This window comes from Artemia sp. Qi Xiang Cuo, chromosome 18 (assembly GCF_049724085.1).
Source record: "Artemia sp. Qi Xiang Cuo chromosome 18, ASM4972408v1, whole genome shotgun sequence".
Classification (NCBI taxonomy): Eukaryota; Metazoa; Arthropoda; class Branchiopoda; order Anostraca; family Artemiidae; genus Artemia; species Artemia sp. Qi Xiang Cuo.
The window spans coordinates 23371519-23383934 of NC_142811.1; the positions used below are offsets into that span (position 1 = coordinate 23371519).

At 33.1% G+C, this 12416-nt stretch overlaps 1 protein-coding gene across 2 annotated transcripts in view; it reads right to left on the reverse strand.

Annotated features, from left to right (window-relative positions):
- Positions 1-10574, reverse strand: part of LOC148941338 (uncharacterized) — a 65297-nt gene extending 54723 nt beyond the window's left edge. The window contains exon 1 of one of the 2 annotated variants that reach the window (XM_089104496.1): positions 10505-10574. The gene's annotated coding sequence lies outside the window, so the exon portion shown is untranslated. Of the gene's footprint in view, positions 1-9305; positions 9399-10504 lie in introns of those variants that run through there. The other variant, XM_089104495.1, reaches the window with a different exon arrangement.
- Positions 10575-12416: the final 1842 nt, after the last annotated feature.

A 12416-nucleotide genomic window follows, 5' to 3' on the forward strand; every position in this document is an offset into this window, starting at 1 on the left:
ACAAGAATTAGCCATACTTGGAAGGCAAATATAGTTTCTTAATGGAAACTTCTTTCTAGCTGGTAGTTTTTAGTAGAAAATTTGTTTATTACATTCATGACTTTAAAAGATTTCAGTGGCTATTGGTCCAGTTTACATAGCCTCAGCTAGTTACTGGGAAATCGCTGTTCAACTCCCACACCAACAGTAATTATTTTTACTTTGCAGTACTGTATGTAGCAAAGATGCAGGACCAACACAAAGACCTTCATAGTCAAGACGCGTTGTGAATCTGCAGACTAAAAAACAGCCTTTCACAATTACTTTATTTTTTGAAACCAATGAATTCATAAAATATTGTCTTTTGAAAATCTTGCAGAATCATATCTGAGGTCCAATTAAGTACTAGTTGACCAAGGGGAGTACAAGCTAGGACAATGGGAGTGTAGATTTTTGAATATATTACTGTTTTAGCAATATTCAAATAAACTGTCACTACAAATTCTAAGAGTCACCTTTGCTTTCCATTATATATTTTCAACTGTCTCTTTTTGCCATTAAGATACAGATTGTCTCCAAAAAAAAAAAAACTTCCTAAATTGTAAGAGTACTTTGGGTGTGCCACTTTAGAAATTAAATTCAGAATAAATTGTTGGAAACTTGGAAATGAGACACTACTGTGACTATTACTAAGGCTAAGGGTATTAAAGTGAAATTTCAGGGAATATTGAGAGGGATGTTGATCTAAATCAAAACACACTGTTTGCATACAGGTTGTCAAAAGAGTTTATCAGCAATACCTTAGAAACAGCTTAAAACATTAAGTTGAAACTTACAGGGTATGTTGAGCCTACCAAAAGGCAGTGTGTAAATACTGCTACTACTAATTTACTGCTACTACTACTATTGATACTACTATTACTAATACTACTGCTACTATTACTGCTAAGGGTATTACAGAGAAAATTGAGAGAGAAGTTGAACTAAATCAAAACACACTATGTGAGAGAAGGTGTCAAAAGAGTGTATCAGCAATATTTTAGGAACAGCTAAGAATATTAAGTTCAAAATAGGGCAGGTTGAGGGGGAGATTTAACTAACCAAAAGGCGCTATGTGCTTGCTACTACTACTACTTCTACTGCTAGGCTATTACTACTACTAAATCTAAGGGTGTCAAGGTCAACATTTCAGGGAATGTTGAAAAGTTGAACTAATTCAAAACACACTACATGCATGCAGGTTGCCAAAAAGACATCAGCATTGTCCCAGGAATTGCTTAGGATATTAAGCTTAGGGTTTTTAATAATAAGACCTTGAACCTTAACACTTTCAGGGCATATTGAGGGAGATCCTGAACTAACCAGAAGGGTTAGTGTCAATTTAAAACTTATATGGCAAGTTACCATATATGGCTGTTACCAATACTACTATTACTAAGGAAAAGCGTATTAAGGCAAAACTTTCCAGGAATGTTAAGGGGGATGTTTAACTGACCAAAAGACATTATATACATACAACTACTGCATATACAACTGCTGCTATTACTGCTACCACAACTGCTACTAACACTACAACTACTACTACTACTACCAAGGCTAAAGGTATTAAGGTGGAACTTTCAGGGAACATTGAGGAGATGTTCTAAATCAAAACACACTATGTGCTAAAAGGTTGTCCAAAAGACATATTGTGAATATTCCAGGAATGTCTTAGGTTATTAATTTGAAACTTTCATGGGATATTGAACTAACCAAAAGACCCTATATCCATAATACTACTACTCTACTTCTACTACTATTCTGCAAGAAATGGTGAGGGGAGTGCTGAAGACTAAGAATATAAGGTGAATCTTTCCATAACCATTAAGGGGAATGTTAAATTAAATCAAAACACACACTATATACATGCACATTATCAAAAGTGTATCTGCAGTATCTCAGGAACTGCTAATAGTATTAAAACTATCAAGGTATGTTGAGGGGATGTTGAACTAACCAAAAAATGAACACCACTACTGCTGTTAATACTATCATTGCTATCACTACTACTTTTACTCCCAAAGCTCCTACTACTGCTAACTTTCAGGGAGTGGTGACAATATGGAACTAAATTAAAACATTCTTTGTGCATGCAGGTTGTCAAAAGGGCATATAAGCCAAATCTCAGAAAAAGCTTAGTGCATTAAATTGATTCTGATATTATTACTAGTCCTACTACTGCTACTACTGAACTAAATCAAAATAGTGTAAGTGCATCCAGGTTTTAAAAATGACACAGGCAGAACATCTTAGGACTAGTAAGGGTATTAAGTTGTAACTGTCAGGGAAAGTTGATGGGCATGGAAAACTAGAATGAAATGTGCAGTATGCAAGCAGGTTCTCAAAAGGGTTTATCAGAAATACTACCTGTAACTGCAATTAATTGCAACTTAGACAACTTGTAACTCCAACTATTTGAAACTACTTGGAACTGCAATTGGGACTACACATGACTGCAACTGCAACAACTACTTGTGTCTGCATCTACTTATGATTGTGACTGCAACTACTTGAAACTAGGACTACAAATACTGGACACAGTAACTGTGACAGCAAATACTTGACACAGTAACTGTGACTACTAGCAACTAAAACTACCTGTGACTGCTACTGCAACTACATGCCACTATGAGTACTTAGAATTATAGCTGGAACTTCAACTACTTGTGGCTGCTACTACTATTACTACTACTATTACAATTGCTACCACTGCTATGAAACTAAATCATAAGAGTTTAAGTGTATCCAGGTTATCTCAAATGGCACCTCAGTAATGGGATAGGGTATTGAGTAGAGACTTCAAGGGAAAGTTGAGGGGGATGTAAAATTAAATCAAAATAGGCTAGTTGTATCCAAATTGTCAAAAGGGTGTCTGTCAAATATCCCAGGAAAAACTTGGGTATTATGTTGGAACTTGAGGGATATTTTGAGAATGTTAAAGTAAATCAAAAGATATTATGGGCATCCAATTCTGTTCTATGGGCATATCTGCAATAACTTAGGGACAGCTAAGAGTATTAAAACTGTCATATTATGTCAAGTGTGAAAATTACTAAATCAAAATACACTATGTGCATCCATGTTGTCAAAATGGTATGTGTACAATATTTCAGGAGAGATTGAGGGAATTAAGTTAAAACTTTCAGGGAATGTGGAGGGAAATAGTTGATTAATATTTGTCAACATTCAAGGTTGTAACATAATGGAAGTTCAAATTCTGTCAGGCATATAGAACCCCAAGGATTATGCAGATTGTCAACCCATTTATTTTTTCTCATATTCTTCCATCAAAAATATTATAGTTTAACTATTTTTTCAAATTGTTGCAGATGTTTATCCAACATGTAAATAGCAAGCCAAAATCTGGATTCTTAGAGAAAAACAAGAAGATTTAAATTAAAAAGACTATGTCAATTAAAAACAAACAGAAATTAATTTTTTTTAAATTTCCACAAAAGTTTCTTAAAGAAAAGTAAAGAGCTACATTAAACGAAAAATGACCAAAAATTAAGTCAAACAATTTTGCAAACATGAACAAACATAATACTGTCAAAAAATAAACAAAACTGCAAAGGAACAGAAATTACAATAAATAACCAAGTCAACTAAGAGAAAAGCAGAACCACAAAGAGGAGTAGGGCTAATGTTCCCTGTATCTTCCACAGACCACAGCTTAATTTGCACTATACTGAAAACAAAATACATTTTAAAAGTTTTCTCTTTTATAACTTTAACAAATTCAAAATTATTAAGATTTTCAGGAATGAACAATAGTGCATACTAAACTGTCAGTCCATATTCACTTGTTCTTTTCAGTAATCTTGCTTATGATGGTGATTTATTTTATGTTATCAGAAATAAAAACACAGGTTTGAAAATATTTTTCATGTTTGAAACTAAAATGAAAATACCCTAGAAAAGGGTATTCTCTTGATTCACAGTGTTCCCAGCCTCTATTACCAAGATATTTCCATTTGTGATTTTTTAAACTGAGTCTGTTGTTTCATTTTCTGTGCTTGGGACTTGCACAGGAATGGTATCAAGTGTACATCTGAAACATAAGCAGTTCTCTGATTGCTAAAGACACCTAATCATACCCTTTACTCTTTTCTGAGTTGTGATGTTAATAAGTTGGTCCATAGAAAGAAAATCAACTTTTGAAACAAGATGGGTGTAGTCTTGTAACTGGTAAAATTGGGTATTTTGTGCTAATTTTACAGAACCCCATAAAACTGGTATTTACTTATTTCACCTAATTTATGCATTTTATGTATATTATATATTTTACCCATATTTTACAATACCTTGCAACTTTCAGAGCACAACAGCACAAAGATGCTGGCAGAAAAAGGATTGAATATGATTTTTTTATGTATAGCTTTTTTCCCTGTTTTAACAGGCTGTCTGTCTGACTTGGGTCTCTTGTTATTAGAATGATAAAGTGTACTATAGTACAGGCAATTAAAATTTTTAAAATGGTGACATATTAGCTGAAATAAAATTACATTAGTTATGTGACCTGTTAAAGACAGAAAGGGCTACAAGCCCAATTGACATATGACAAACAAGAAAAAAAAAACCAAATAAGCTGAGAAAATGAGGGTAAAGTCAGCCAGCAGACAGAAAAGCAACAAAAATGAAAGAGGTAAATATTTCATCAGGACTTCTGCCCAGCCATCTCCAGTGCTCAACAAAAAAAAAGAAGGGAGACTAACCCTTTGAATTAACTCTAACTGAGCAGAAGAAAGACTGAATCAAACAAACCAAAAAACCAAGCCAGAATAAATGAAAGACTATTCACCAATTAGATTGGGCACGAATTCTCTGCCTAGTGATTGACTTAGCTTGTCTACTGACCTAATTTTCATTAAAAGCATGGTCAGATAATCTTATCTTAAACTGAAGGAAGACTCTTTTAATTTTAAGTTATTGTTAATTGGGTTTATAAGAATATCTCCAGTATCTCTATTTAAAGCAATGTCTCTATTTTTAGATTTTTCTTAGCTTCAATTACCTTCCTAAAAGAATGGGGGAAGCCATTCGCTTCAGATAGTAAAGTTGCCTCATCATAAACAACCACATGTTCTGGATTTTCGATAATGTGGAGAATCAAAGCAGAATCAATATACTCATTTTTATTTTAAATTTCACATCTCAGAAAAATCTTGTATTCATGCTGTCTTTTCCCCAGAAGATGGTGTTTACCCCCCCACCCCCTGCAGAACATTTCCCTCATTTCCCCTTGGGTAATTCCAGATTTTAACTGAAAGGGAATTGAAATGTCTACTCTCCAGTTTAAGTCAGGGGCAATTGTATTGCATTACCTATGGTAAAGAGCCATAAGGGTTCAAGGTATTAATATGTGTTCATTTATTTTCTCCCAGAGGCACTTCATGTGGAAAGGGTAGTTGAATAAGCTTTGGAGAGGGCTCAGTCAATTGAAAATAAAAAGTTCCAGTGCCTTTTTCTAAGATTTAGGCTGTTTTTCAATGAATTGGTACCAAATGAGTTGTTACTGACTACAGTGTCTAAAAGAAATTCTCATTCTAGTTTAATGGCCCTGTATTTCAGCAGTTGTTTTGAAAGAATCTGCAGATAAATACAGAATTAGCACTAAGGAAGAGACAATGGGAGGGTGGAAGAAGAAATTGATATATAATCCTCCAGGCTGTATCCAGGACTTTTTTTAGGGGGGGGGGCTTTGGAACAGGCATGGTCACCTGAATCAGAATCTAAGTCTGAAGGAGAGAAGCTAGATTTGCAACAAAAAAATCCAGTTGAAGTCAGTCATAACAACTGTGAAAGAGACTGAATGTTCTGCTCTTATGATCTGGTACTTAGTTGATCAAAGCAATCAAAGTTATATAAAACTCTTTTTTAATTATATTTGATGCTTTTATAAATAAATAAAATAATAACATGTACATGATATGAGCAGTGCAGTGGAATACAGATATTCAAATATGCAAGGCTGTTAGGGTAACATTTCTTAGATTTAAATGTAGAAAAAATAACTAATATGATTTTACTCCCAAATGATGGTAAACTTAATTTTTTTTGGATAGCCTATATATATATATACATTTTTTTTTTAATTCATTATTTTACAGAATGGATATTCAAAATCAGACACTGTCCAATGCTGAAGTATTACCCTAGGTACAAGATTACCAGAGGGATAAACTAAAACCATTAATTAAATTGATGAAACTCTACATGAAGGGGCATTAACTTTTTTAAGCCCAGGAAAATCAGAATCATTAAACAATTGCATTAAAAGTTGTAAGTGATGCTTAAAAAGAAATGCTCAACTGGTCTTGTAGCTACAGGGCAACTCCAAAACACCAATTTTACCCTTTATTTCCTAGAAAGTACCTTATTTTACCAAATTTACCTTACCAATTTTTTACTTTATGGTAATTTTACAACAATAGATAGACAGATTATTAGTATTCTTTTTTTTAAGCTGATTATTTATACTCAACAAGCTTATCACAGTTTGTGACATCTGTTTTTTGTTGTTGTTTTTTTTCAAAAACTGCTGAGACACCACCATTTTCAAAATTTTGATCAGTTGATAAACTCACATCTGTAGCACATATCAGAGAAACTATTCAGATACAGACTTTGAGAAAAAACAGGTTATCTTCTGATTTGGTGCAAAATATGTTAATTTAGTCTAATAAGAATTTAATTCTTTAGTTCAAAATAACAATTTAATTCTATAATTTTTAAGGAGAGGTACAGGTAACCCTTGGATGGGAGGACGGGAGTATACCCAATGGATATTATCTAAAAATTTCTATTCTATAGAATGTAAAAATAATATCCAACCATACTTAGTTATTGCCAAAATTATCCAACTATTTAGCTATCTGAAAAATCCTTTTAAGCAAATAGGAAATTATCCAACTAGGAAAATAATTAAAATTTAAAAGAAAAATAGTTTTATCTTGCTAGCCAAATACAATAAAGCATAAGAGCCAACTTAGTATCTCTAACTAGGTGGATAATACTTTAACTTAATGCTTGTAATATATATCTAACTAGACAGATAAGTCAATTCTTCCTACAAATTAGTGATAATATCCAACTAGTCAGACAATTTTTTCTCTTAGACATAGCATAAACATCTAACTTGGTGGATAATACTTTATCATAGCCCTTCTGATATTACTCAAACTAGGTAGGCTAGTTAAGTAACTTCCTGCCTTGTTAAATATATATGAGAAGATCTAAGATTCAGCATTATCCACTTAGTTAGATATTCTTGCTGTGCCTAAGAGAAACAATTTATCTGGCAAGTTGGATATTATACTAAACCTGCATAGCATAATGTAACTTATGTATCTTCTTAGTATGATATATATCTGGAATGTTAACACTTGGCATTAAGAAGCAAGTTTGATATTCATTATACTCCACCAAGAAGAAAGAGCTGTCTGACTAGTGAGTTATTAACCCTAAACTTCTTATAAGCTCTTCTTATCTGTAAAGTTGTATATTTGTCTTACACACTAAGCTACATTATTATCCAACTAGTTTTTATCTGGCTAGTTGGATATTATCCCAAAACTGCATAGCCTAATGGAATTTACTTATCCTCCTAGTTGGATTTATATCAGGAGTGTTAAGACTTGTTATTATCCACCTAGTTAGTTGTTCATGCTATGCCAAAGAGAAATGATTTATCTGGATAGTTGGATGTTAACCCAAAACTGCAAAGAGAATCTTCTTATCTGCTTAGTTGGATATATATCAGAAACACTAAGCTACATTATTATCCAACTAGGTAGATGTTCTTGCTTTGCCTAAGAAAAACAATTTATCTAGCTAGTTCGATATTATCCCAAAACTGTATAATGAAATTTACTTATCCTCCTAGTTGGATATATTAGGAGTGTTAAGACTTGGTATTATCCACCTAGTTAGATGTTCATTCATGACCAAGAGAAATGAATTATCTGGCTAGTTGGATATTAACCCCAAACTGCTTATAGAATCTTCTTATCTGCCTAGTTGGATATATATCAGAAACACTAAGCTACATTATTATCAAACTAGGTGGATATTCTTGCTGTGCCTAAGAGAAACAATTTATCTGGCTAGTTGGGTATTAACCCAAAACTGCTTAGAGAATCTTCTTATCTGCCTATTTGGATATAAATCAGAAAAACTAAGATAAAGTATTATACAAATAGGTAGATATTCTTGCTGTGCCTAATAGAAACAATTTATCTGACTAGTTGGATTTTATCTGAAAACTGTGTAATGGCATTTAATTATCCTCCCAGTTGGATCTAGGCTATATCAGAAGTGTTAAGACTTGGTATTATCCACCTAGTTACATGTTCATGCTGTGCCTAAGAGAAATGATTTATCTGGCTAATTGGATATTAACCCTAAACTGCTTAGAGAATCTTCTTATCTGCCTAGTTGGATATATATATCAGAAACACTAAGCTACATTATTATCCAATTAGGTGGATATTCTTGCTGTTCCTAAGAGAAACAATTTATCTGGCTAGTTGGATATTAACCCAACTGTATTTTTATAGACAGTTTAAAGAAGTATGTGGAGAAGAGAAATGGAACCTACCATGGAGAGCCCTTAAGAATTAGTTATGGGCGCAGGCCAATTGTACACCAGAGAATCTTCTTATCTGCCTATTTGGATATATATCCAAAACACTAAGCTATGTTATTATCCAACTAGGTAGATATTCTGTATATTGCATAAACAGTCAAACATTCAGCTAGGTAGATAAAGGTGTAAGAGTCTTTTAAAATGTTATTATCTGTCTAGCATGATATTTTATCTTGATACTAAGTGTAGTTGGATATTATTTTTACATTCTATAGAATGTTTTTTTAAGAATATCCATTGGGCACCTTCCCCTTTCCACGATAGCCAAAAGTAGCTAAAGTAGAATTTTACCTTAAATTAGAATGGGGTTAACATAGAAGCTTGGTAATACCTTCTGAGAGCATGTTTCTGGCCCTGAATTTATTAGGCCTACTGAAAGTTTCATTTTTCTAACCTAAGTCAAACTCCTCTCCAAGATAGCAAGCTAAACTAGAAATTTACTCAGATCTAAAAGGCTAGACCTGAAGCTTTTGATTGTTTAATAGCCTAATTTTCCCTATGGAAGAGGCCAATTGAAGGCTCAAAGAACTAGGCTAGCCTAGCTCTTTAATTAGTTTTTTTTTATAGAAAGATCATTTTTTAGTGATCTAGGCTAGCCTAATTCTTGGAAGTCGATTTTCACTAAGGAAACAAAACCTACCATCACTCAGTATATGAGAAGATGCTGAGATTCTCAAATTTCTAAAATTAAAATAAATAATAATGAAAATGGAAACCATGGCCACGATTGCCGTCTGAATGAAAAATTTATAATCTTTTTTATAATCTGCGAAAAAACACCATAGCATAATCAGTGATGAAATATCTTAATAAACCGAATCCATTGTATCAAACTAAACCAATAGGATAATGACATTGAATTCTAGGACCTGGATGATCACTACGATACTGAGAACATAGCAAATCGTATTCAGCTGAATGGATAGATTAAATCAGTAGCCAAGTTGGCTTCATCCTCAAGACAAACAATCATAAGTTGATAGAACCTGTAAAGGGCGAAGAAGTATGGAGATGGAGTAACCTAAAAAAAAATAAAAGTATAGTCTGTTCCAGGCTTGGATCACGTACTATTAATGCGTTGTCTTGAGGCTGATTAGTGCCCTGACGCTGCTCCTCATACCACAAGTTTAAACGCTGGTTGTGAACAAGATCAAATGACCTGCCAGTTGGAGCACGTCAATAGGAATAATATTGATCAGACCACTTTAGATTTCGTAGTTAAGAAATATTTAGTAAGAAAGGGGTAAGCTTTATGTGCCATTTCTGGATTTCAGGAGACATTCGAGCAATTTAAAAGGGTTGAGTATCGGTTTGATGTGTTTGTTTGATTGGACATCAAAGCCTTTTCAGTCTTACGTATGCTATGATGGGGAAAGTTAAAGTTAGGCTAGGTTAAGTTAGGTTAGATTAAGTTAGGTTAAATTTGATTATGAATATCAGAAATGGGTTAAAAACTATTTTAATCTAGCCCAACCAAACCTAACCTAATCTGTCACCATCAAACCTTGCATTAACTGAAAAGTTGACTGGAAACGCTGACTAAACATTCACCTAAACAAACGCTGACTATATATATATATATATATATAATATATATATATATATGTGTGTGTGTGTGTGTGTGTGTGTATGTTACCGTGAATGTCCAAAATCTCATGAATGTCGACATTCACCGGTGAATGTCAACAAAAACATAGTCGCTTGGTGTATGTCCGAAATATTTGTTAAATATCCTTATTGCTAACTTTCATTGGAGAATGTCGACATTCAACATGTACTAACGGTGAATATTGAGCATTTCTGAGATTTATATGTAATACTTGTGTATCTATTTTGTACCTCGTACATGCATGTTCTTCCTCTGTGGTCTATTCTGATGTGAGCTTCACAAAGTATACTGAATAATTCCTCATTGGTAACACAATACTGTATATTCGTCTCCCTTGAATTGAACGGTACAATCAACTTCTCTTCATCATTAATTTTATAACGTTAAAATGTTTTAATCGTCTGTAATCCAAAGGTGTGTTGCACTTAACTTTAGCAGAAACCACTTCAGAAAGCATTTTAGAGTACTTTCTTGAAAAAATACAAACAATTGTCTTCTCCTTTACCCACAATTAATGCATTAGACTTTTCAAAAAACAGATCAAGATTCACTGCAGTATCCATTCTATATAAATCAGAGTATCGGACTTTTTTTTAAACAAAACGTTGCTGTTATCATCAACCTTTGCATAAGACTGACACAGAATTTCACAAGACCGCAAAGCTGACAGAAGAAATAAAGATTTGGGCTATTTCTATCTTATCTCTCAATTAGAGTTAAGGATTGGGTTTTATAAATTGGGTTATTTTCCTTTCTTTTGAACATTCCTAAAATTCGGTTTTAAGGATTGTTTTTTTTTTTTCTTTCTTTTGGACATTCACCAGAGCATATCTGCGACTTTTCTTAACTTTTCAAAAAAATATAACAATTCACTCCAGTATTCATTCTGTATAAATGAGGGTACAGGAATTTTTTTAACAGAACGTTGCTGTCACCATCAAACTTTTCATAAGACTGACACAAACTTTACATAAGGCCGCAAAGCTGACTGAATCAAAGCAGAGATAAGGATTTATTTGGGTTTTAAGAATTGGGTTTTATCCTCTCTTTTGGACATTCATAGAATTGGGTTTTAAGGATTGGTTTTTTTTTCTTACTTTTGGACATTCACCAGAGCACATACACGGGTCGACATACACGGGTGAGGGTCCAAATGTACAAGAATGTAATGAGATATTTGATTTTTCTCTGACGTATTTGGTGTTTGTTGACATTCATCGGTGAAAGTTGACTTTCACCGTTTTTGGACATTCACGGTAACATATATATCAAACAGTTCGTGGTAACCAACTGTAAGTAAGGCTGAACGAGGCTGATACACCTTAAATAATATAATTATATAAAATAAGTAGATAGTTCGTTATTTTGGCATAATACACGATATTATTTAGTTAGACTAAATGTTCTTTAAATTTCAAATAAAAAAAAATATGCCCCTTAAAGTAGATAGTTCTTTATTTCGGAACAATAAAAATATGTTTTAGTGTGACCAATGTTCTTTCAATTACATTAAAAAAGCATAAAAAGCCCCTTAAAGTAGCCAGTTATTTCATTTTGGCATAATACCAAACATTTTTAAGCTAGATTAACGTTCTTTAAATTACGTTAAAAAAAACAAAAAACATGCCCCTTAAAGTAGATGGTTCTTTTATTTTGGCAGAATACCTAAGATATTCTTGTTAGACTAAATGTTTTTCGAATTATATTAAGGGCATTTTTACACTCATCAATGTGCAAAGATTTTACATCTTTTGTCAGAAAACGCTTGAAAGTGAAATCTTTGAACAAAGATCTTACATCTTTGGTCGTTTTTGTGCAAACATGATGTTGTGCAACAATGATGAGTAAATCATCAAAGTTCTCTCATCATTGTTCTATATGGAAGAACAGTGGCTGTCTTCACACTTTTTTCTAACATCAGTGAGCTGTAAGATCTTAGAACAAAGATGAGTTAAAAACGATAATCTTTGCAGAAAGATGTAAGACCTTATTTCTAAAAAACGGGCCTAATAATTTAAAAAACCTTGTTCCTCAAATTAAGTTTTCCAAAGAAAAGTAAAGAGCTGCATTGAGCCGTAAATGAGCAAATATAGAGTCAAATAATACCCCAAGCTTAAAACTGCCGAAACTCACCATCAATAT